This window comes from Podarcis vaucheri (assembly GCF_965113315.1).
Source record: "Podarcis vaucheri genome assembly, chromosome: 13".
Classification (NCBI taxonomy): Eukaryota; Metazoa; Chordata; class Lepidosauria; order Squamata; family Lacertidae; genus Podarcis; species Podarcis vaucheri.
The window spans coordinates 32,289,510-32,312,239 of NC_138751.1; the positions used below are offsets into that span (position 1 = coordinate 32,289,510).

General features: G+C 45.0%; 1 protein-coding gene across 3 annotated transcripts in view; it reads left to right on the plus strand.

Annotated features, from left to right (window-relative positions):
* Window positions 1-10,295: 10,295 nt before the first annotated feature.
* Window positions 10,296-22,730, plus strand: part of STAT3 (signal transducer and activator of transcription 3) — a gene marked incomplete at its 3' end in the record, with an annotated part of 40,570 nt that continues 28,135 nt past the window's right edge. For all 3 annotated transcript variants that reach the window (XM_082197226.1, XM_082197227.1, XM_082197228.1), the window contains exon 1: window positions 10,296-10,409. The remainder of the gene's footprint in view (window positions 10,410-22,730) is intronic.

Sequence of the window (22,730 nt, forward strand, 5' to 3'; positions counted from 1 at the left end):
TTGTGCACACAAATCGGAATGAATGCTCAATAATTGGGGTGTCTGAAAGAAAGCATGATTCTTATTTTTTATTCTTTACCGAAAGGGCACATTAAGGCAATACCTTTAACAGGCCAAGTAGGTGTGCAAGGTTTAAAGTTCTCCAGAACTCTTCATAGCAAGCAAAACTGGGGGGTGGGCACTAGTGCTGAAACCATGGAACCTGTATTTAGTATGTGAATTGGGGGGGGTAGGGGTCAAGTGTCCTTAACAGTGCCATTTTTTTTATTTTGAAGGGAAAGCAGCCAGTTGGAAGCTGTTGCTAGGGAGGACAGGCAGACTAAATCGCAACCTCACCTCCCTTTCTGTGTCCTGAGGAGAGGCTGGATAGGTAGAAGAGGGCTTCTAGGTAAGAAGACACAGAGGGTGGCACTGCTTTCCAGCTTGCTCCTCGTTCCTCTTAGCATCACCCTTTAGGAACTTGGTTGGGAGGCGAATGGAGGCAAAACTAGAATCAGCTGGCTCTGACTCTACTTCCTTTTGTCTCTGCCTTCTGCCCTACTGGTCCCAATGGACACTTATCAGCGCTGGATGAGAGCTGTAGTCCAGCAACTCCTGGAGGGCACAATGTTGGCTAACCTTGCCCTGGGCAGTGCAGCATAGATAGCTGGTTGCAGATGAAGCAGCCACGTTGTTCTCTCACATGCTCACCTGCATTCTCCTGGGTGAAGCAATGATGGAAATTCACTGCTGCAAGCCTAATACCTCCTGTTATGCCACTCGAAGGAGGATAGGTAACAGAAGAAAGCAGTTGTTCCTGCCTCAGCATGATGGCACCAAGATTGGTTGCTATCACCCCACTGCCTGTGATTGCAGCGCTTTACCTGTTTGTGCACATTCTCTTTGGGTGGCACAGCAGGGTCATGAAGAGGGAGCAGGCAAAAGGAGCAGCCTCTGCATGCTCACTTACCCTCTCTCACTCCGTGGCATGATGGAGACAGTTGAATTCACTGGGCCCAGTCCCCGTGCCACCTAGTAAGGTAAGGGATCCCTGGACGGTTAAGTCCAGTCAAAGGCAACAATGGCGTGTGGCGCTCATCTCGCTTCAGGCCAAGGGAGCTGGCGTTTGTCCACAGACAGCTTTCTGGGTCGTGACCAGCAGGACTAAACCGCTTCTGGCACAATGGGATGTCGTAATGAGTGCCAGTACACGGAAACACCATTTAGCTTCCAAACACAGCGGTGCCTATTTGTCTACTTGCACTGGTGTGCTTTCAAACGGCTAGTAGGGGAGCGGCAACCTCTTTTCTAGGCTCTGTTGCAGGGCACAGGATGGCCGAGGATTATCTGAGCACCTCTTTTTACACCACCACCAACTGCAGATTGGCTGCTTTTCTTTCAAACAAAAAGCATCACTTTTAAGTATGCCCCTTTTAAAATAGTGTTGTTTGTCCCTACACAAGACAAGCCAGGAGACACCACTCAGAACTATTTCCACCCAAGTAGTTCCTTAGTCAGGATCTGAAAGTGTGAATTCCATTTTCCCCTCCAGGTGGCAGCAGCTCCCCTTCAGGTAGGAGCATTACAAAAAAAACCCAAAAAAACCCAGAAGGGCACTGCCATTGCTGGAACACTGATACAGTCCATGTTTGTCAGCCATCTAGTTTCTTAGACCTCGATAGGAAAGAAGCCTAGCTGGATGTCATCAGCACCATTCTTCCCCTCCTGGGGAATCTTCGCCTACCCATTTGATCCTATTGGGGAGCATCCAGTGCTAATCCTACTCAGAGTAGACCCACTGAAATGAATGAGCACGACCAACTTAGGGCCATTCATTCCAATGGGTCTACTATGAGTAAGACTGGCACTGGATACGCTTTGCGCAGAAGAAGTCGGGTTTAAAACCAGGTAAGTTTGAAACATCCCACTGGTTTGTTCAGTAAGAGTTGCACAGCTGCCTCCTTCAACAACCAGGGGGGTTATGTACACCCTTTCAAGGTGATAAGGTACGGGACCAGTGCTTTGACCTATAAAGCAAATAGTACCTTGGGGTGGGGCAGTTCCAATCAGGAGAATGGCAGAGAGTATCTGAAGAAGTGTGCATGCACAGGAAAGCTCATACCAAGAACTAACTTAGTTGGTCTTTAAGGTGCTACTGGAAGGAATTTTTTTATTTTGACTATGGCAGACCAACACGGCTACCTATCTGTAAGAGGGGGAAAGGTTAAACTACTCATCCATTAGCACCACGACACCAGTTCAAATTTGAGGGGTGGGGAACCAGCATTTAAAAATTGCATATCAGATTATGGATCTCCTACTGTTCTGCCTAGTTGTGCCTTTATTTGTGCCAATGGTGCAGCCTTAAACGCGCCCTTCCCATCACCCCCAAACAGCTGGCTTTGGCTTAGACCTAGCTGAATCTCTGGAAGTAGCAGCACCGGCCCAGGATGTTTTGTCACTTGAGGCAAAACAGAAAAAGCCCTCCTCTGCCCACAGCCCCACAGTTGCTGAATGGAGGCAGCCAACAGAAGCCCTGGCAGGCTGAAGGTGGCAGGAGAAGAAAAAATAGGAGGCTGGAGAGGAGCAGGTAGAGGACGAGGTGGGAACCAAGCACAGGAGGAGGTGGGTGGCATGCTCCCCAGAGCCTGGGTCTGCTGCCCCTCCCAGCTGTCCCTAGCCTGCTGCCTAAGATGATTGCCTCATCAAACCTCCTGGGTGGGCCAGACCTGGGAAGTAGCCAGCGACTAATTCCCCGCTGGATGCAACATTCAACAGGAGGTTCTTGGCAAAGCCATCACTGATCCCACAGCACATCATCATCTGTTGGGACTTGCCAGGAAGAGGTGAAGGGGCTTTTCCAGAGTTGGCCCCTCCTCGCTCTGTAAGTGGCCCCAGTGACGTGGAACACAGATGGTGACAGAATGAGTGGGTGGGTGATTGATACATTACTTTGGAACTCCAGAATGGAGTCCTCCGTTGAGCAATGAATAAGGACAAAATGATAATGCCAAAATTCCACAGCTGCTCGCTTCTATCTGTAAATATGGATTTCCCATTCTTCTGACTTTGTGCATTTCACTTCAAGAAAGAAAGAAAGAAAGAAAGAAAGAAAGAAAGAAAGAAAGGGGTGCCCTTATCCTTGAGTTTTCTTTGATGTTACTGAGCATGATGGGAAATGGTAAGGGACTGGGCTGATTTACCCACCCATATCAAGGGAGAGTCAGAAGTACCACAAGAGACTCCACAGATCTTTGGCAGCTGGAAAGGACAGATAACTACAAGCAAGTCTTCACTGGAACAGAGGGAAAGGAAAGGAAAATCTTCTGGGTGGTATACAACCAGCTTTACTCAGAGTAGACTCAATGAAACATGTCCACGACTAACTTAAGTCCATTAATTTAAGTGGGTCTGCTTTCAGTGAAAATTAGTTGAATACAGCTGTCTGCACAGATAAGCATTTGCGTGGGATTCGCAGGGGAGAAGACAAAAGGGCAAGACAGACCACAGCAGAAGACCTTTTATAAGATCAAAGCCAAAGCACAATAACCACAAGTTTCAACTGTCACTGCGGCATTTATTGACTTGAAAGCAAAGGTCATCATCGCCCAGTGACATCACAGCATATGTGGGTAACTCCGAAAAGATTTCAGATTACCACAAAAGGCATGTTAAGAAATAAATAAAGACATTTCACAAAATGGTTTGCTCAAAATAGGTGGGTACCACAACAAGGTGTTGCAACAGACCATACACACTTGCTTTCCCCCCCACAATCCCCAGCCACAACACCTAACAATGCTGTCATATCGTTTACATATCTAAGCCAACCCGAGGAGCACCAGATCTTACCCAAGTCTGTAAAGCCTCTGAAACCACTAACAAGGTCTGACCGGAATCCTTCTTGGGGTGGCTCATTAAGTGCAACTGGGAAACAATGTTGCAGGGCAGAGTGAGCCTGATCCAAATTTCTGCCAGCCAGTCAGCTAGTCATGCTCTTTCCCAGGAAACTACATTCCATCCCCCTCCCCCGCCCCAAAAAGCGAGGTGGTATTCCTTGGCTATAGAGCATGCTCAGTCTTCATTGGTCTGTTTTGGGTCCCCCTCCTTTTTTGGGGTTTTGTCCCCAGTTGTTTTGTTTGTTTGTTGGGGGGATAGTTCTGAAATCTTGGCTTTTCTGTGAACCTGCTGATACCTCCCCTTGTGTGCAGATGGAGCCATTTTGACCACACAAGGATCCATAAATAATAATAAAACATATTGGCTCCCCACAACTGCGAGTCTCCCAGAATTCTATTCTACCTGACATTCAGATATGCCATAGGCATGAACTTAAAGCATAGTTGCATAAAAGCACTCCACAATGAGTGGCTTGCTAAGGTTTTCAAAAAGATCATTGCTGGCCGTGGGTTCATACGATTACCGCTGCAAGCTCCCCAAAAATGATACAGCAGCCATGTTCAACTGAGAATCTTTGCCACAGGTGGTCTCTATCAAAACATTTCACAGTCTGGCTGGTCCACATTCAGCTGTTAATCCACTTTCCCCACATTCAGATTTAGGCTGGAATAGTCCATGCCTGCAGCTATTTGATTTGGCATATGCGAAGCAGCTTCAGTACCCATCCCCTTTTGTTTGTGTCCCTGCCTTCTAATTTATTAACTCTGTTATGCCAGTTAAGTACTGTACCCAGGGCCGAATTTAGGTTTGATGAGGCCCAAAGCTACTGAAGGAAATGGAGCCCTTTATATGTCCAGCTGTCCTTTGTCAACAACAAATTGTCGCTGTTTTTTGTGTTGAATATATGTTATATGGTAATTTATGGACCTAATAGGTATCTAAAGCCATTTGTACATGTTGCCATGCAACCAGTCCATGCAGGCACCCTATATATAGAAATGAGCAAATCAGTGATATTTTAGGGAGCAGGCTAGCACCGGGGCCCATTACTGTACTTAGATCACAGGAGCCTACACAACACAAGCACTGTTGCGGTATATATAGGATTTATTTTGTTTTTTTATCTAATATTTTGGAAATGTACATCCAGGGGTTTTTTCCCTTTAATTTTTTTGGGGGGCCCCAAGAGAGTGGGGCCCTAAGCTATGGCTTGTTTAGCTTATACGTAAATCCGGCACTGACTGTACCAACAGGGCATGCACGCAGATAGCTTTTTAAATTAAAAAAACATACACACACAAAATCCTCACCTAAGAAGTGTGCAAAAGCACAGTCAGCCAACTGTAAATTTGCTTGTGCAGTTTTCTGGTTTCATGCAAATCTGAGGGTCAAAGGAAAGCTGGATAAGAAATGAACACACTGATGAAGCAGTGGGTGTGAAAAGCAGAGTAGCAGAAAGTGGTAATTTATCCACCCAGCCCCCCCCAAACACAACAAATTGTATGTAACCCTGAGTAGAGAGGTTTGGAGCCCCATCTCCCCCAACTTATTGGATTACAATTGATAAGGGTCTACATTCAGGTGGGTGTTGCTTGATGGTAATATCATTTAGACAATGCAAATTAAATAGAAATGCAAACAGCTGTCAATACACAGTAAACTCCAGTGTGGACGAGCCCTCAGACAATAATTAGGTTAACATGTCTACACTCACTACATATTAATCAGGTCTTAAATTGCATAACCCAGTTGAGCAGCCCACCAAGAAAAAACTAGCTTAGCCAGTGCACTTCACGGCTGTAGAATGATTTCTTCCAGGGTCTGCTGCTACCTATAGGATTGTGCCCCACCCACCCATGCAACAGAGTCACTGTGTCCCCAACAGCTGCAGGAGTTGCAGCACTTCAAAAAAGTGCCACTTTGCAGCATGAAGGTGCCACAATGGTGAATACATTTATTCTTTCCTATCACCTATCTATCTATCAACTATAAACGTAAGACTGTCATCACACAGCCCCCATTGGAAGACTTGCATCACAATCCTGGATTTGTATGAAGCTAGAGTGCACATATGATCTGGCTGTTGGGACCAGCTGTGAACTATTTTGACCAACTGTCACAGCCAAACTATACAGGATACTGGAAAATGAGTGATCAAATCTTGTACCCTTTTAAAAAAAATATTATTTTTGTCAAAACACAAAGCAACTGTGTGGTGTGCGCACATTTGTGTGTGCATGAGAGAACTGAATAAAATAATCCAGTTGGGGCAGTGGGATACCAGTCCAACGTTGGAAATAATATAGGGACCTGTGCAGTTGCCGGTAGTTTGTGGGAGATTTAGAGCAGGGAAGCAGCACAGTAGAATGGGTTAATTGCTCCATCCCTCAGCATCATGTCTTAATCCAATTCGTACTTCTCTCCAAAACATTTTGAAACTAAAACTTTTATTCCTGGATTTCCCAGCAGCTCACTGGTTTATCTCTCAGTGGGCTGCTAAACCCAGGCCTGTGGATTCTTATATACAAATAATAATAATCCTGCACATTGATCCGTAGCATGTCAGGGAGAAGGCTAGGCTGGCAGTTAACTCAGTTAGTTTTGCCACAGCCTGATTATTGAATTGAGATAACATGGAGTCAATTATTTTCACTGGTAGTACCAGTGTTATGGAATGCCCTCCCTGGTGAAATACAAGAGGTTCCATAAGTATTGGCATTCTGCTGGCTCTTTAAAACATGCCTGTTGAGGTAAGCTTTCCTCTGATTTCCTGGTCTGTGATTTTAACAGACTTGTTTATGATATATTTTAATTAGGGATGTTTTTCTACTTTGATCTTACTGTTTTACTATGATTGACAGCTTGTTATTTTGCTGCTGGCTTTTTCTGCTTGGGAAATGCATTGACACTTCTTCTCAAGATGAAAGGCGGTGCATGTAGGAGGAAAATTGACCTGACCTGTGTGTGATTAATTAACAAAATAATCAGCTGGGTACCTAAATTCCAAACATAGGGCTTTGCACACCCCTCCAGCAGGAGAGAGCCCCCAACAGAATTAAAAACAATCTCAGAGTTAAACAGCAGTATTGCTAGTAGGTTGCTAAACCTTTTTGTATATCCCATTTAGTGTACTTTAAAACGCCTGCCCCCTCTCTCTACCCCTGTAGCAATGAACAGACCACATACAGTTCAGTAAGTTTTAAATGCTTAACTTACTAAATCCAAAGGTCCAATTCATGTGTTATTTCATGCAGCAGCAAAAAGAACACAGGCAGATTACTTTTGGGTGCAAAATACAGCATATAGTTTCAAACATTAGTCCTGGTTGATTACATGGCACAGAGAGAGGTGAGGAACAGAAAGAGAAGCAGCTTCACTTCCTTCCTCATGGAGGTAAGGGGCATGACCTAGCTGAGTCTAAGAACTCTGTGGTTTTAAACCCTTCATGCACCAACTAGTATGTATGCATAGATATGTTTGACTGCAATTTCCCACAGTATATAAATTATTTTAATAACAACAATCCAGTTTCTTTTGTTGTTTTTGTGTCATGTATGAAAAGACTTCAGTACATGTAACAAAAACGGGTTTCAGAAATTGTTGGTTTGTAAGCCAATCAATAAAACGAGTTTCACAAAACAGAGAAACACACACAAAAAAAGGAAATTGGCACAACAGGGACAGAGGTGAACAATTGTAGATAGGTAGCCGTGTTGGTCTGCCATAGTCAAAATTAAAAAAATTCCTTCCAGTAGCACCTTAAAGACCAACTAAGTTAGTTCTTGGTATGAGCTTTCGTGTGCATGCACACTTCTTCAGATAGCACTTCTTGGTATCTGAAGAAGTGTGCATGCACACGAAAGCTCATACCAAGAACTAACTTAGTTGGTCTTTAAGGTGCTACTGGAAGGAATTTTTTTAATTTTGACTATGGCAGACCAACACGGCTACCTATCTACAACTGGAACCATGGAAGGCACCACATTGAGCCGCATGAAATGGAAGTCCATCAACCTCACCAAGAAACTTGCACAGGTACAGACTGATATCTTCTTTCTTACTAAATGCAAGAACCTGGACATTATACCCAAGGGTCTTAGAATTAAGAACCCTCTACAATCCACGTATCCCACTGAATATGCAAGAAAACTATGCAACACTTTCTCTAAGAAGCTGCTCAAACATCTGATCAGCATTCTCTACTCTAAACAGAAGCTAATAAAGGAGGAACTCCTTGTATTAGACAACTCTATCAGGAACCACCAAGCTTGGCAAGGTATCTGAAGAAGTGTGCATGCACACGAAAGCTCATACCAAGAACTAACTTAGTTGGTCTTTAAGGTGCTACTGGAAGGATTTTTTTTTAATTTAGAGGTGAACAAGTGAGCTTTCCAACATCCTCTGCTACACAACGCAGAACTCATTAATCTAGACCAGGGGTAAGCAACCTAAGGCCCATGGGCCGGATGAGGCCCAATCGCCTTCTCAATCCGGCCCACGGACAGCCTGGGAATCAGCGTATTTTTACATACATGAGTAGAATGTGTCCTTTTATTTACATTGTATCTCTGGGTTATTTGTGGGGCCTACCTGGTATTTTTACACGAGTAGAATATGCGCTCTTATTTAAAATACATCTCTGGGTTATTTGTGGGGCATAGGAATTCGTTCATTTTTTTTCAAAATATAGTCCCACATGGTCTGAGGGACGGTGGAACGGCCCATGGCTGAAAAAGGTTGCTGACCCCTGAACCAGACCAAACATGTTTTTCCTTCTGGTGTACGCACCACCTGTGCACTAACAGCACCCATCCCTTCCCAGGGTCACCTGCAGAGGTTACACAGCACCTTGGGAGGACTGGCTAATGCCAACTACTAACACACCTAAAGGAGGTTTGGGACTTTCTGCTTTGTGCCATACCATCTGCAACTCATACAGAGTCAGAATCAAAGGGCAAGGTAGCTCAGGTCAGAAGCTAGACACTCATTTTACCATGAAAGTCAAAGGGTGATGATTATCGTTATATAACAAAAAACAAAACAAAACAAAACTACTACTACTACTACAACACATTACCGGGCCCAGTTCAAATTGCTGGTTTTGACTTTTAAAGTCCTAACCATCTTGGACCCGAGCTATTTACTGGACCACCCACACCTATACTAACCAGCCCACACCTTAAGATCTGCTTCGGAGGCTCTCCTCCAGATGATGTGGGACTACAACTCCCATCAACCCCAACCAGTATGGCTAATAGTAAGGAAAGATGGTAGTCTGAGTGCAAGAACATCTAGAGGACAACACACTTACTACTCCTGACAGATGCATTCACTGTATTCTTTCTGGTGCTTGCTGAAGACATTATTATTTAGGCAAGCCTTACTCAGATGTTTGGAAAGTTTATATGGGTTTTAATTTGTTTTCTGTCTATTATGGTTTTAACTTTGTGTATGGTGTAAATTATAGCTGTAAAAGTTTTTAGTGATGGTTTTGTTGTTTAGTGTTTTTTTGTAAGCCACTTTGTTTTTTCCTACAACCAAGGGGTATATAAAATTTATGAAATAAATATAAATATATAAGGAAGGGCGCAGAGAACACCACAGCTGTGTCCTCTCACCACCTCACCGCCACTTCCTGCCTCCCAGGATCTGCCGCCTAAGGCAACCACCTCACTCTATCCAATGGTAGAACCAGCTGTGGCAGCTACTCATGCAAACACCAGCCTCCTCCTTCTTGCTCACTTGCCATTTCCTTCTGGGTGTCACACACAGTGGAGGGGCTGGGTCCCAGTAACTCCTATCTCTCCCCCACCCCAATACCTACTGCTCCAACAAGAGAGAAGGCAAGCAAAGAGGTAGGGGAGAGTCTGGGCCAAAGGACCAGCCAATGGAAGCTCCTTGCAACTAGGCACTCGCCCAGTGCTTCCTGGCAGGAGTAGGCAGAGACAGCAGCTGCTGTGGCTTCCTCCTGTCAAGACTCTCTGTCAGCACTGGGAGAGGAAAGGCGAGCTCGACTTCTCTTTGCTGAGCAGGGCAGGCGAGAGGGCTGAGCCCACTAGAAGGAGGTGACCCAGCAACCCCCCCCCACCCTACAAGCAGCCCTGCAGCATCTCCGCTGAGAGCTCCTTCGCCCGCCCACTGGGGCTGAAGCGAAGCTTCCCTCCCGCTCAGGAGAAAGACAACAGCGGCGGCAGCGGCGGCGGCGGCGACGTCACGCGCTGCCCGGAACTCAGCTGGGTTTCCAGCAGAGCAGCGGGAGGAGGAAGCCAGGCGTGGAACAGCCGGATGAATAATGAAAGCCGAGGCCCGCGCTGATTGGCTACCAGAGGCGCCTCCCAGCGAAGGGACCCGCAGAGCTCGCCGGCGATTGGTCGGCGGCGGAGAATGTCGGCAACTCGGGGCGCGCGGGCGAGAGGGAGGGGGTGGGGTCAGGCTCGCAGCCAGCAGCTGGGGCAGGGCTAAGAGCGCGGCGACGGGAAGAGGCCGGATCTGTCCCAGCGGTGGGCAAGGGGCGCCGGGCGGTCTGCAAGGTAGGCCGGGAGGCACCGGGGGCGGGGGCCGCCGGGTGTGCTGAAGCCTTGCTTTGGGGCGGGAGGGCTCAGCCGCGGCTCAGATAGAGGCTACCTCTAAGCATGTGCAGAGTGCCCGCTCCATCCGCCGCTTGAAGGGTGACAGCTGGGGGCGAGGCGCTGCTCCGAGGAACAACTGCTTCCCCTGGGGAATCAAGGGCCAAGTGGGCAGGAAGTCTTTAGTCAGGATGGGGTCGGCGAGCGGCTAGGAAAGAGCAAGTTGTGGGGAGGAAGAGGCTGAGAAGTGGCTCATCTTGGGGTGCTGGTGGAGGTCTGCTTTATCCTGCCAGCTATGAGCCTTGGAAGGAGGTGGTGGGTCATGGGAGCGAACGTTGCCTCTTGAAGGATCCGGGAAGTCTGCCGTCATGTATATAATTTTTTTGGAGGGGGTGTGCGTGTGTATATGTTAATGCGCGTTCTGTTTCCTTGACTTCGGATTAACTCAACGTGTTGGGTCTGTCAGCGGAGGAGGGAGATGTTTGCTCTCCGTGCTCCCTCCAAAAAGTGTGAGGGGTCTGCGCGCGCTCCTGATACAGGTTATTGCCCCTGAAGTATGTATTAGGTACACTTTGCAGGCCCTCCCCCAATGGCGGGGAGCGTTTGGAGAGACGCGGAAAAGGGAATAATTGTAGGGCTGTTGCAGGTGGGTTGGAAACCCATGCTGTTCCCTCAACTACAAGGAAAACGGCTGCTGAAAGCGAGGGTCCCATCTGCACTATGAATTTAAAGCGGTTTTGTACCGCTTTAAACAGACATGGTCCCCCCCTCCCGCCCAAGCATCCTGGAAAGTGGAAGAGGACTTAAGTGGCTTAAAAGTTGTGAGGAGAGTTGAGCGTCAATTCCGGGAATTTCCTGGGAAGAAGGATTGATTGTTAAACCTCTCTGAGATTGTGAGCTGAATGTGTATGTGAGGGGGGAAGGGTGTCTCATGACAACTCTCGGCACTCTTATAAACTACAGTTCCCAGGATGCTTTGGGGGGGGAAACGGAGGATGGTTTAAGGCTTTTTAAAAAACTGCTTTGAGGTTTTTTGTTTTTTTTTAATCAAGCCGTGTATTTATTTTATGAAATAAGTAAAATAAAGTGTTGTGATACTGCTTTAAAAGTATAGTGAAGATGGGGGTCTAGGGCAGTATGGCGGCTGTCACCTATGCAGAGCTAGCTGATAAGGTGTTATCTAGGTGCATTGTTCTTGGTTCTTCCTATCATTCAACAAGGAAGGGTTGGGGCCTGGCTTGACAATCCACATGCCTTATTTTTGTGGGGGTGGTATCCCTGTTGCTGGAAGTTATCAATTGGGAAATCCCCATTTTTATCTCTCTCTTCTCTCACCCCACCTCGGCATCACTTCTTTATCTGGCTATACAAACACAGTGTCCCTGAACGTGAGTCTTCATAAAAATCAGATTTAAAAACAAAGCAAAACTGGAGCCAGCCTCCCAAACGGCTGTGGGGGATTCTGACCTGGTTTCGTAGTGAAGTGATGTTTTGCAAGGTTGACCCCCCCCCTCTCACTGACTTATTCTGTTGCCTGCTAAATTGGGCGCTGTTGGGTAGCAAAAAAACCCTCCACTAAACTTTAAAAAAAGGCTGACAGGAAGCTTCTGTTTGCACAAGTGTCTCAATAGGCCAAGTGTGGGGGAGGTTGCGTTATGGTGCAAAAACAGCTCTGCTGCAAAGCTGGCCAGTCCAAGGGTTACGATCTGGCGATGAGGCCTTGAAACTTCCGTCGATGTTTACCTTTCTGTTTCAGAAGGAAGGCCTTTGCTACTTTCGAGGTACTTCAGCTTTTGCTCTGGATTTCATTGCCAGGTTTCGATGATGATAGGAGGTCCTTGGCTGCTTCCAAGGTTGCCTGGGATGCCTGCTGGAACTTGCAAATTCCCAAATTGTCCTTAAGAAGCTTCTATCAATGATTTAAGAATGTGCTCCTTCACCAGAGCATTCAGATCTCTCAGGGGGGTTCTTGCATGGCTAGGGAAGTGACTGAAGAAGGAGTTTGCTCTTTTGACTGTGGGTTGCACAGGCAGGTTTTTCCCCATTATAGTGGTACCTCGGGTTAAGTACTTAATTCGTTCCAAAGGTCCGTACTTAACCTGAAGCACCACTTTAGCTAATGGGGCCTCCTGCTGCCACCGCGCCGCCGGAGCACAATTTCTGTTCTCATCCTGAAGCAAAGTTCTTAACCTGAAGCACTATTTCTGGGTTAGTGGAGTCTGTAACCTGAAGTGTATGTAACCTGAAGCGTATGTAACCTGAGGTACCACTGTGGTTTATCTGACCCAGGGATTCATTGTATAGACATTACAATGGCTATTTAATTGAGGGAGCAGGGTAAGCGATGATCACTTTCTCCTGCCTACGGCAAGGTGCTTGCGTTCTTAACAAGGGCTGGGGAACCTGTAGTTTTTAAGAAGTCTGTTGGCTCCAAGCTCTATCATCATCCTGGACCGTTGACCATGCTAGCTGGGGCTGATGGGAGTTGTAGTCCAACAGACCCTGGAGGGCCACTGTCCCTGGTTTAGGCATTGGGACATATTTCTGCTCCTGTCCTCCAGGATAACCACAGGGAAATGGAAGTGAAGAGCAGAAGCACAGACTAAGATCTTTCAAAGAAGCGGGAATAATGTCCTGCTGTTTTCAACTGAAATGAGCACTTAAAAGATGCAGTAATGTTGTATACCCCGCAACATTTTCCCAATGAAAATACGGACACCCTATTCCATAATAATAATAATAGTAATAATTTATTATTTATACCCCACCCATCTGACTGGGTTGCCCCAGCCACTCTGTGCGACTTCCAACATATATATAAATGTTTTAAAACTTCCCTATACAGGGCTGCCTTCAGATGTCTTGTAAATAGGTTGTATAGTTACTTATCTCCTTGACTTAGGGGTCGCATACCCTCCAACATTTCTCCTATGAAAATAGGAACGTCCTAAGGAAAAGTGGAACATTCCAGGATCAAATAAAAAACCAGGTCGGCTTCTGTAAATCTGGGACTGTCCCCAGAAAAAAGGGACACTTGGAGGGTCTGCTATTGATGTTCCAGTGCCCTGACTTCCATGATATTGACTGTGAGGTGTTTGCTGAGAACCAGTATTCTTTCTCTGTCTCTTTCTCCCTCGCTTCCCCACCCCCCTCTGGTTTGCAGTAAGTCAGTTTTATGATTCCTGGCTGACTCCTGCTGCTGCTGCTGCTGTTCTCCCAGCTGGCGTCTCCAATGTCAAAACCACAGTGCAGTGTTTGTCTCTGGCCTGTGTTTATAGAAGCAAGGTGCGAAAGAAGAGACATCTTATACAGGAGCTTGGTTATAAAGATCAGAACAGCTATTCTGTAAACGTAATAATCCATCATGATCCAGCACAAAGCCCTTGGCTACGTGGAACAAATGAAACTTGTTAAAGGTCACACATGCAAAACAACTTTGCTTTCATTTTAATTCTTTCCCCAAAATAAATGGAAATAGGAGCATTTATTCAACTGGGGGGAACTACACTCAATGTGTCAAATCTGGCTTTTAATAGTCGTACACAGTCTGCCAGCTATTAAGCTGATTTCTGATGAGTCCTTTGTCAGAGGCATATATGTTGTAGTAAAGTGAGGCCCAAAAGCTTTTGCTCCATATGTTTTGTGATAATCCTGCAAACAGGTATTGAAATGAAATTTTGTGCCTATGTTCAGGACATACTTCTGCATCTTAAGTTTTAATCCCATGCTGTTTTGTCTTTTTTTAAATGCACATGTATAAAATCCAGCAAAATAACATATCTTTACAATAATTAAATTTATCTTAGACCAGTGGTTCCTTATTAGGGGTCCGAGGACCCATAGAATGCATCCAGGGAGTCCATAGCCCCATCCCTTACCTACCCCCAACTATTTTTTTGTATTTTTTGCATAGTAATATCACAAATTTTATTGTCTGTTTTAGTGCTGTATGCTTTTTGTTTTGTAATACATTTTTATTAGTTTTCAAGTACAGTTCAATAATAGCCTCATTATAACAATAGCAATTTTAATACAATTATTAATACAAATAATTAAAATACTGAATTACCAGTATATAATTTAGTTAAAGTGGCTCTCCGCGTGCTAGATTTGATGGTTTGATAATTTTCTTTATTTCTGTGTTCCAAAATCCTATCAGGTTAAATTACATTCTGCTCACAATAAAAATCCCTTATACAACAACAGCAATATTAATAACTTTTATTCATGTTGGCACATTAAATGATTTATAAAACTGCAAGTGAGGAACTCAAACTATAGCCGTGTTCTTCCTGTGTGTGGCAATTATTTTGTCCATGGTGTTTCTTCCTGTCCTTATAAGATGTTATGTCTTTCTTTCCCCTGGTTGTTGCTGTTATCCGTCATGCCTTTGGCAGAGCTGATATCCCATTGTCGTTTCAGTAATTTCTCCATCGCTCTGTCCCATGCGTCGTTGTTTTATACCGAGAACTTTAACAACAGCTGCAAAAGTCACTCTGTCCCAGTAAATAAACTGTTGTCACCATTTTCCTTCTCAGCCTGGGAAGAAGAGCGGTCTGTCGAACTGCAGATGATTCAATAAACAACCTTAGCAGCTACTTGGCAGTTCACAGACTCCTTCCATCCTTCCTTCCTGCTGAAGATATATGAGCAATTACACTTCCAATAAAATTAAATTCTATGTCCTCTTAGCATTATTCACTTCGTAAATAATAAAGGATGGGGAAGAGTCAGCTCTAAGTTTCCATCGTAAACCTTTTGCAAAATAGAGCTTCCCTCCTCCCCCCCCCCCTTTTACACGCACAGTTCCGTTTAATGTTATATTCCATGTTTATAATCCTGTTTCTTCCATCCTCGCTTGAACAAATATACAGTAATTTGAACTAACGTTCAGAGGAGGGTTGCTGAATTATAAATGTGGAAAAGAAAACTTTAAATAAACTGTAGGCTCCCCCCCCAGTCTTTTGCACCAAATGAAGTCTTATCTCAAGTTCAAACCTTAAATCCTTGCAGTTGGTTTGTTCCACCGTTTGTGATCTTATCTCTTCTAGCACGTGCCTGTACTTTAGTCCAAATTAAGCTCTAATTAACAGGAGAACCTCTGCTTCTTAATGGCAGCGCCGGAGGGTTTTCAGCAGACGAAGTGCTTTTGCACTGGGCACCTCCCTGGCCCCTGCATTCCATGCACTGCTTTATTCTACCTAACTTGTAGAGTTGGAGAGTGCCTTGTAGCCCACACACACCCTGCACCATGCAGGACATTCAGAGCTAGAGCGCCCCATATCTCAGGTGGCACAGTGGGTCAGTATGCTTGGCTCTTAACCAGAAGGTTGGTGGTTTGAGCCCACCCAGGGACAACTGTGGGCAGGATTCCTGCATCACAGGGTGTTGGGCTTGGTAAATCTATGGGTACCTTCCAATCATACAGTTCTCTTATTCTATGAATAGGTGACTGCCCAGCCTCTGATTGAAGATCTCAGGCTGACAGGCCAGGAGAGGACATTTTCTGTGGCAGCTCCTCATCTGTAGAACTTCCTTCCCCACAGAGGTGTGTCTGGCACCTTCAACATGGAGCTTTTGGTGAATGCTGAAGACATGCCTCTTCACTGTGGCTTTTGACACTTGATGTCTTATTTTTTTGGGACGCGGATGGCGCTGTGGTCTAAACCACTGAGCCTGGGGATTGCCGATCGGAAGATCGGCGGTTTGAATCCCTGCTACAGGGTGAGCTCCCATTGCTTGGTCCCAGCTCCTGCCAACCTAGCAGTTCGAAAGCACGTCAAAGTTCAAGTAGATAAATAGGTACCACTCCGGCAGGAAGGTAAGCGGCTTTTCCGTGCGCTGCTCTGGTTTCGCCAGAAGTGGCTTAGTCATGCTGGCCACATGACCTGGAAAAACTGTCTGCAGACAGACGTCGGCTCCCTCGGCCAGTAAAGCGAGATGAGCACCCCAACCCAAGAGTCATTCGCAACTGGACTTAACTGTCAGGGGTTCTTTACCTTTACCCTTTTATGTCTTATTTTTAGGACCCAGCTTGTTTCTGCGATTGTTGGTGGTTTTGAACTGCTTTTAATAATAATAATAATAATACCCCATCTGGCTGAGTTTCCCCAGCCACTCTGGGCGGCTCCCAATTGAGTGTTAAAACAATACAGCATTAAATATTAAAAACTTCCCTAAGCAGGGCTGCCTTCAGATGTCTTCTAAAGATAAGATAGCTGCTTATTTCCATCACATCTGAAGGGAGGGCGTTCCACAGGGCGGGCGCCAGTACCAAGAAGGCCCTCTGTCTGGTTCCCTGCAACCTCACTTCTCGCAAAGAGGGAACCGCCAGAAGGCCCTCAATGCTGGATCTCAATGTTGTGCAATACTGTGTTTTAACATCAGTATTGCATTTTAATTGTTGTACCTTAGCCTGGCACCTTAGGGTGAAGGGTGGGTAATAAATTGTAATATTTGTAATATTTATGATAATATCTCCAGAGAGAGAGAGAGAGCCAGCCCACCTGCCAGGCAACAGTTTCCAGCATCAAACTGATCTTATCATGAAGAACCTTTTAATGTTCATCCAAAATCTAATCCTGCCCTTTGGGGCGGAGAGAACAAGGCTTTGTCATAGCACTCCTTCATTACCTGAAGGGATTTCATGCTGCAGCCACCACACCCCTCAAGTCTTGGCTTCTCCAGAATAGATATCCAGGTCTGTAGCATCTTCTTTGACAATATGTCAGTATTTAATTTGTATTCTGAGTTTCCCAGGGTGCTCAGAAAGGTGTGCCATAATGTTTCTCACAGAAACGGCGAGAATCCCAGAGTCCATCCCTTCAAATGAGTAGAGAAGTGGAGAAGTGTCATTCAACTAGGAGAGGCAGAAAGTTCAGTGGCTGTCTTTATTTCGAAACAAATGCTTTGAGTTTTCTTTGCTTGTTGTGGTTCTCCCAGCACTTTGCTTTTAGTGGTTCCCTAGCCATGTGCACAGGAAACGTTTCTCAAAGTGAGAAGTGGCCAGTGCATTCAAAGCTGCATTATCCTCCTCCACGTGCAGAAGTGCTTTCAATTGTTTCTTGGTGTATGTGGTTTCTGTTCTGCCTCTCTCTCTCTCTCTCTCTCTCTCTCTCTCTCTCTCTCTCTGTTTTAAGCCTATGAAGAGTCCTGCTGCAGCAGGCCAATGGCCCATCTTATCAAACAGCCTATTGTATCTCAGAGGGCATTTATCAGCACCCTGCCTCATCCTGCTCCTTCAACTGCATGAAGAAAGCATGGGGCAAGTTGACAGATGAGATCCCTGCAGATTCAGATTATTAACAGCCGTGTGCAGAAAGTTCACAGGGCCTGTAACCACTGTTAGAAGTGGTGTTTCTCTTGGGGACCCCATCTTTATGGACACCTTCTAGCTCACTGGCCTCGTTTGCTTATACAGTGGTACCTTGGAAGTTGAACGGAATCGGTTCCAGAAGTCTCTTTGACTTCCAGAACATTCAGAAACCAAGGCGCGGCTCCTGCAGCCAATCGGAAGCCCCGTCGGGCATTGGGTTCCAAAGAACGTTTGCAAACTGGAACACTCACTTCCGGGTTTGTAGTGTTCGGGAGCCAAAACATTCGACTCGCAAGACATTTGGGATCCAAGGTATAACTGTAATGCTAAGCCCAAACCATAGCTTAGTGAACAATTGCAGCCACTTCACTACCTTCCACCCCACAATCCTGCCGCTGAACTACCTGGCTGGACTAAACAGACCATGGGCAGTTAACTAAGTACAAACCTTGGAGCCACTTGGGTTCACATAGAGCTCTGAGCCAAATCACGGCTTTGCTCTGGGTAGCCTGACAGCATCAGAACCGGGGGAGGAGTGAAGCAGTCAGCTTTTTCCCTAGGCACCTGTACCTATATGCATGTTCTTGCTGTGTTACATCCAAACCAGACAAGGCACAAATTTCATGCATATATTTAAAAACAAAACAAAAAACAAAACATGGCAAGTCAAGTGTCTTAATTGCGCTTTTAGATTTTAATAGTTTTTGTTTGATACAGTATTTTAATAGTTGTATTTGTTTTGTGAGCCACTCGGAGAATTTATATTATGGATTGGCTATGTGCCTAACCTCCCAGTACTTTGCACTACAAATCGCATCAGCCTCAGCCGGCTGGGGAAATCCTGCTGCTTTAAAATCTTTCTCTCAGCCCAGCTTGGCTTTTGTGCAAGCATGATGAGTCTGCTGTTTGCAATGGGGAATCAAAAGCATTTCCTGATCCACTGTGCAGACTGCTGGCTTCTTTCACTTTCCATTCATGGTTTGAAAAAAGAAGACAGCTCTGAATTGTGCCATGGTGGTGGTGGTTCTTTGAGACTGAAATGTCTGCCCTCTCCCTTGTCTGCCGACGACTTATTTCAAATGATTCTTGACCCTCAGGAAACTGAAAGATCGGAACAGACAAATAACAGTTCTTTCCTCCCGGGCTTCATAGCTAGCTTCCAAATGACCTGTGCGTGGAACAAATCCGAAGGCAACTTCCTTGTCTCTAGGGCAGTTCCCAGCAGAGTCTGCCTCCTGTGTTTCCCGTAAGCCCCTTTCCTGCTTTCCAAGGGAGTTGCTGGAGGCTGGCTTTGGGGGCGAATGAGAACAGAGATTGAGAATTCATCCCGTGCTTACCGGTCAAGACTGTAAAGGTACAGTGTTGTTGTTGGGGGGTGGCGTGTCCTGTGAGTTTTGTTTCATTTCGTGCTCTGAGGGGGCTTTTTGAATGTGGGTGAAAGTAAACGTGACTTGGTAAATGTGGAAGGTTTGCCAAAAGTCCTGCAGATGTGACGGAATGAGGTGCTGGCATGAATCGCACCACAGCAAAGAGCTGGTGGGGAATTACTTTTTTTAAAAAAGCTATCTCATTTTAATTCTGGACAACCTGTCGTCCATTATAAAGGCCTTTGGCTATATACAATAAAATTTATTTAAATGGAAATATTTTAATTCCATAACTAGAAAACTAGAACTGAAAAATGGATGTGCTAGTTTGTTTACTTCCTAGGAGGTACGAGTGGAGGAGCATCTGTTTAGTGTAATGGTGAGAATGTCTGACTAAGACTTGGGGGACCAGGGTTCGAACCTCCACTCAGCTATGAAGCTCACTGGGGAACTTTGGGCAAAACACACCCTTTTAGTCTAACCGACCTCACAGGGTTGTTGTGCAGTTTAAATGAAGAGGATGAAAACTTAGGGTTGCCATACGTCCAGAATATCCCAGACTTATCCAGAATACTGCAGTCAAAAGCAGTGTCTGGGTGGAAATCACTAAAAATGCTCGGGAAAATCCAGACATATGGCAACCTGTGTTGGCAGTGTTATTTTTTTGCTATTTTCCTTAAAAAAATAGGGCAAAAACTTGTTTGTTTGTTTGCCAAAATAGCTCAACAAACGATGTATGCCACCTAGAACTCTTTGGAGGAAAGGTGGGATAGAAATGCAGTAAGATAAACAAACAGCATCAAACCCCAGCAAAAAGAGCTTTTAAGCACTCTGCCTTGAAGACACTCACCTGGAGGCCTTTGTGAGATGTCACAAAGGCCTCCAGAGTTTACACAAGACCTTTCCAGGGCCTGGTAAACACCTTGCATGTGTTCACTGTATTTTTTGCTCTATAAGACGCACCAGACCACAAGACGCACCTAGTTTTTGGAGGAGGAGAACAAGAAAAAAAATATTCTGAATCTCAGAAGCCAGAACAGCAAGAGGGATCACTATGCAGTGAAAGCAGCAATCCCTCTTGCTGTTCGGGCTTCTGGGATAGTTGCGCAGCCTGCATTCGCTCCATAAGACGCACACACATTTCCCCTTACTTTTTAGGAGGGAAAAGTGAGTCTTATAGAGCAAAAAATACGGTAATTTGTGTGATGGGTATGCTGGCCAGCCGCCAAGTGCATAAAACTGTGATCACGCAACTTTCAAGTCAACTGTATTTATTTAGAAGATTTATAAGCCGCTTAATCTAAGAGCTCCCCAAAGTGGTGTACAAATAAAATGTAGCTAACCCAGCTAAAATCTGCAAAACAATTAAAAAACAAACACACATAAAATAATTATTAAAGCACAGATAAAGCCAGACAAACTTTTAAAGCAAATACATTATGGGTAACTGAAATAATATATCTTGTTAAACAGCCAAGGCCAGCCAAAATCTGTTGGCATCTTAATACAAACAAACAAATGAAGTTACTTGTTATTTGCATAGCATCTTTTTTTGCAATTCAGCAGATTAATTAGTTTATGGGGGTTGACTATGGCTTCTGTCCAGAACAGATGCAAGCAATTTACTCTGTGGCTGATACTTGCAAATTAGGCAAGAATTATTTTGTCACTCCAGACCCACAAATGCAAAATGTGGCCTTTCACGAGCGTTTGAGAATAGCAGCTCTTTTTAAGTCAGTTACCTGCATAAATTGAAACCAGAGGACACTTACCGAAACCATGACCTGTCAAATAATTTTCCAAGCAATGCTGCCGTTTTACGAATGCGGATGTGTTAAGGGCATTTTGTCACTTGAATACGTGCCAAGTGATCCTGTATCTTCCTATCTTGTCACCTCTGCTCATTTTAATTTGTAATTTGACAGGAGGAGCAGGCTAGCCAAAATGAAATCATCACTGCAAAAAACTGCTGTACTGGAGGAAGTAATTGCATAATTGCCTTATGTTGCGCTTTTTTACAAGTATTCAGAATGCCACACACACACATTGTTTCTCTACAATCCTGTGGGTTTTTTTAAATGTATGTCGGCCTCTCTCTTTTTCTCCCCCCCCCCTTTGTTACTCTGAAAAGCAAGAGGTTGAGGTGTTGGCTCAGTCCCAAATGTGATTTATTTGAGCCAATAATCGTTAGTGCTACTATGAACTCTTAATAGCATCTTAAAACTCCTCCCTGTTCTTGTAACTCTGGACTTTTTGCATATATTCTATACAGTAATTAGTAATTCCTTGGGTTTGGATACAACCACACACAGGCTGGGTTTTTCAGATTTCTTGATGCTGCAGAGAGAGAAAGAGAACAGGAATCAAGACTTTTCTATGAAATAAAAATATTTTTATATATGTTTATGTATATAAGATAGGATGTGTGTGTGTATTTATATGTGTGCTTGTATATGTCTCCTGTGTGTACACACACACACAATGTCCTATCAATTGCTCCCTTACATGCTCTATATCTGTGACACTTTATTCCTATCCTGTATTTACTCAAAGTCAGAGCCTGGAAGGACCACAGACCAGCGGCAACCACTGCCCCTGTTTCTTAGCCTGGCATCACTCAAGCTGGAGTAGTGTAATTGTTAGTATTGGACTAGGACCTGGGAGACCAGGGTTCAAATCCCCACAGAGTCATGAAACTCACTGGGTAACCTTGGGTCAATCACCGCCTCTCAGCCTAACCAACCTCACAGGGGTGTTGTGGGGATTAAATGAGGGACACTCGTGTGTCCCCTTGAGCTCCTTTGAGAGCTTTCTGACTGCAACAATAAAATACAGTAAATATGCTCCAGCCTGCCACATTTTTTTATCGAAGCGTGGGTTATAAATTCATTAATAAATTTAAAATAAATTTTAAAATCTGAAAAAACCTACATTGGGCAGCTGAGATTTCCTCCCCTCCCCCAACTGCCAATTTAGGAAGGAATATCTGATGGAACAAAATATCAGAACAGACTTTAAAATGATCTCAGAATTCTCAGCTTTTTAAAAAGCCCTTTGCATGCTAGCTCTTTTGTGACTGTCCCCTGCACATCCTCTAACCCAGTCACAGGCTTTTGTGAACCAGGTGGTTCATTATACTTCATTACCACATCCTTAAAAAACATTTTTTAAGAGTGTCACAGCAGAATATTTCCCCCTTCTTTCCCCATATGGTTCTACCCTACCCCATGACTTCCAGCATGTGGCCTCCATGAATCTCTCCCACCCCCAAAAAATCCCACAAGCTTCTATTATGTCCTGCATTTACCATGCTCCTCTGCCTGTTTCCACAGTGGGCTGTTGCAACAACATACAGCTGCACAATGGAGGCTGTTCCATGAGGGCATTGCCCCCCCCCAACTTCTCAGCTGGCCCTCACCTGCCTGTCTTCCTACCTGCAGTCAGTGGGTGGCTGTGCTTGACATTGGCTATGTCAGGCATAGGCAAACTCCGGCCCTCCAGATGTTTGGGACTACAGTTCCCATCATCCCTAGCTAACAGGACCAGTGGTCAAGGATGATGGGAATTGTAGTCCCAAACATCTGGAGGGCCGGAGTTTGCCCA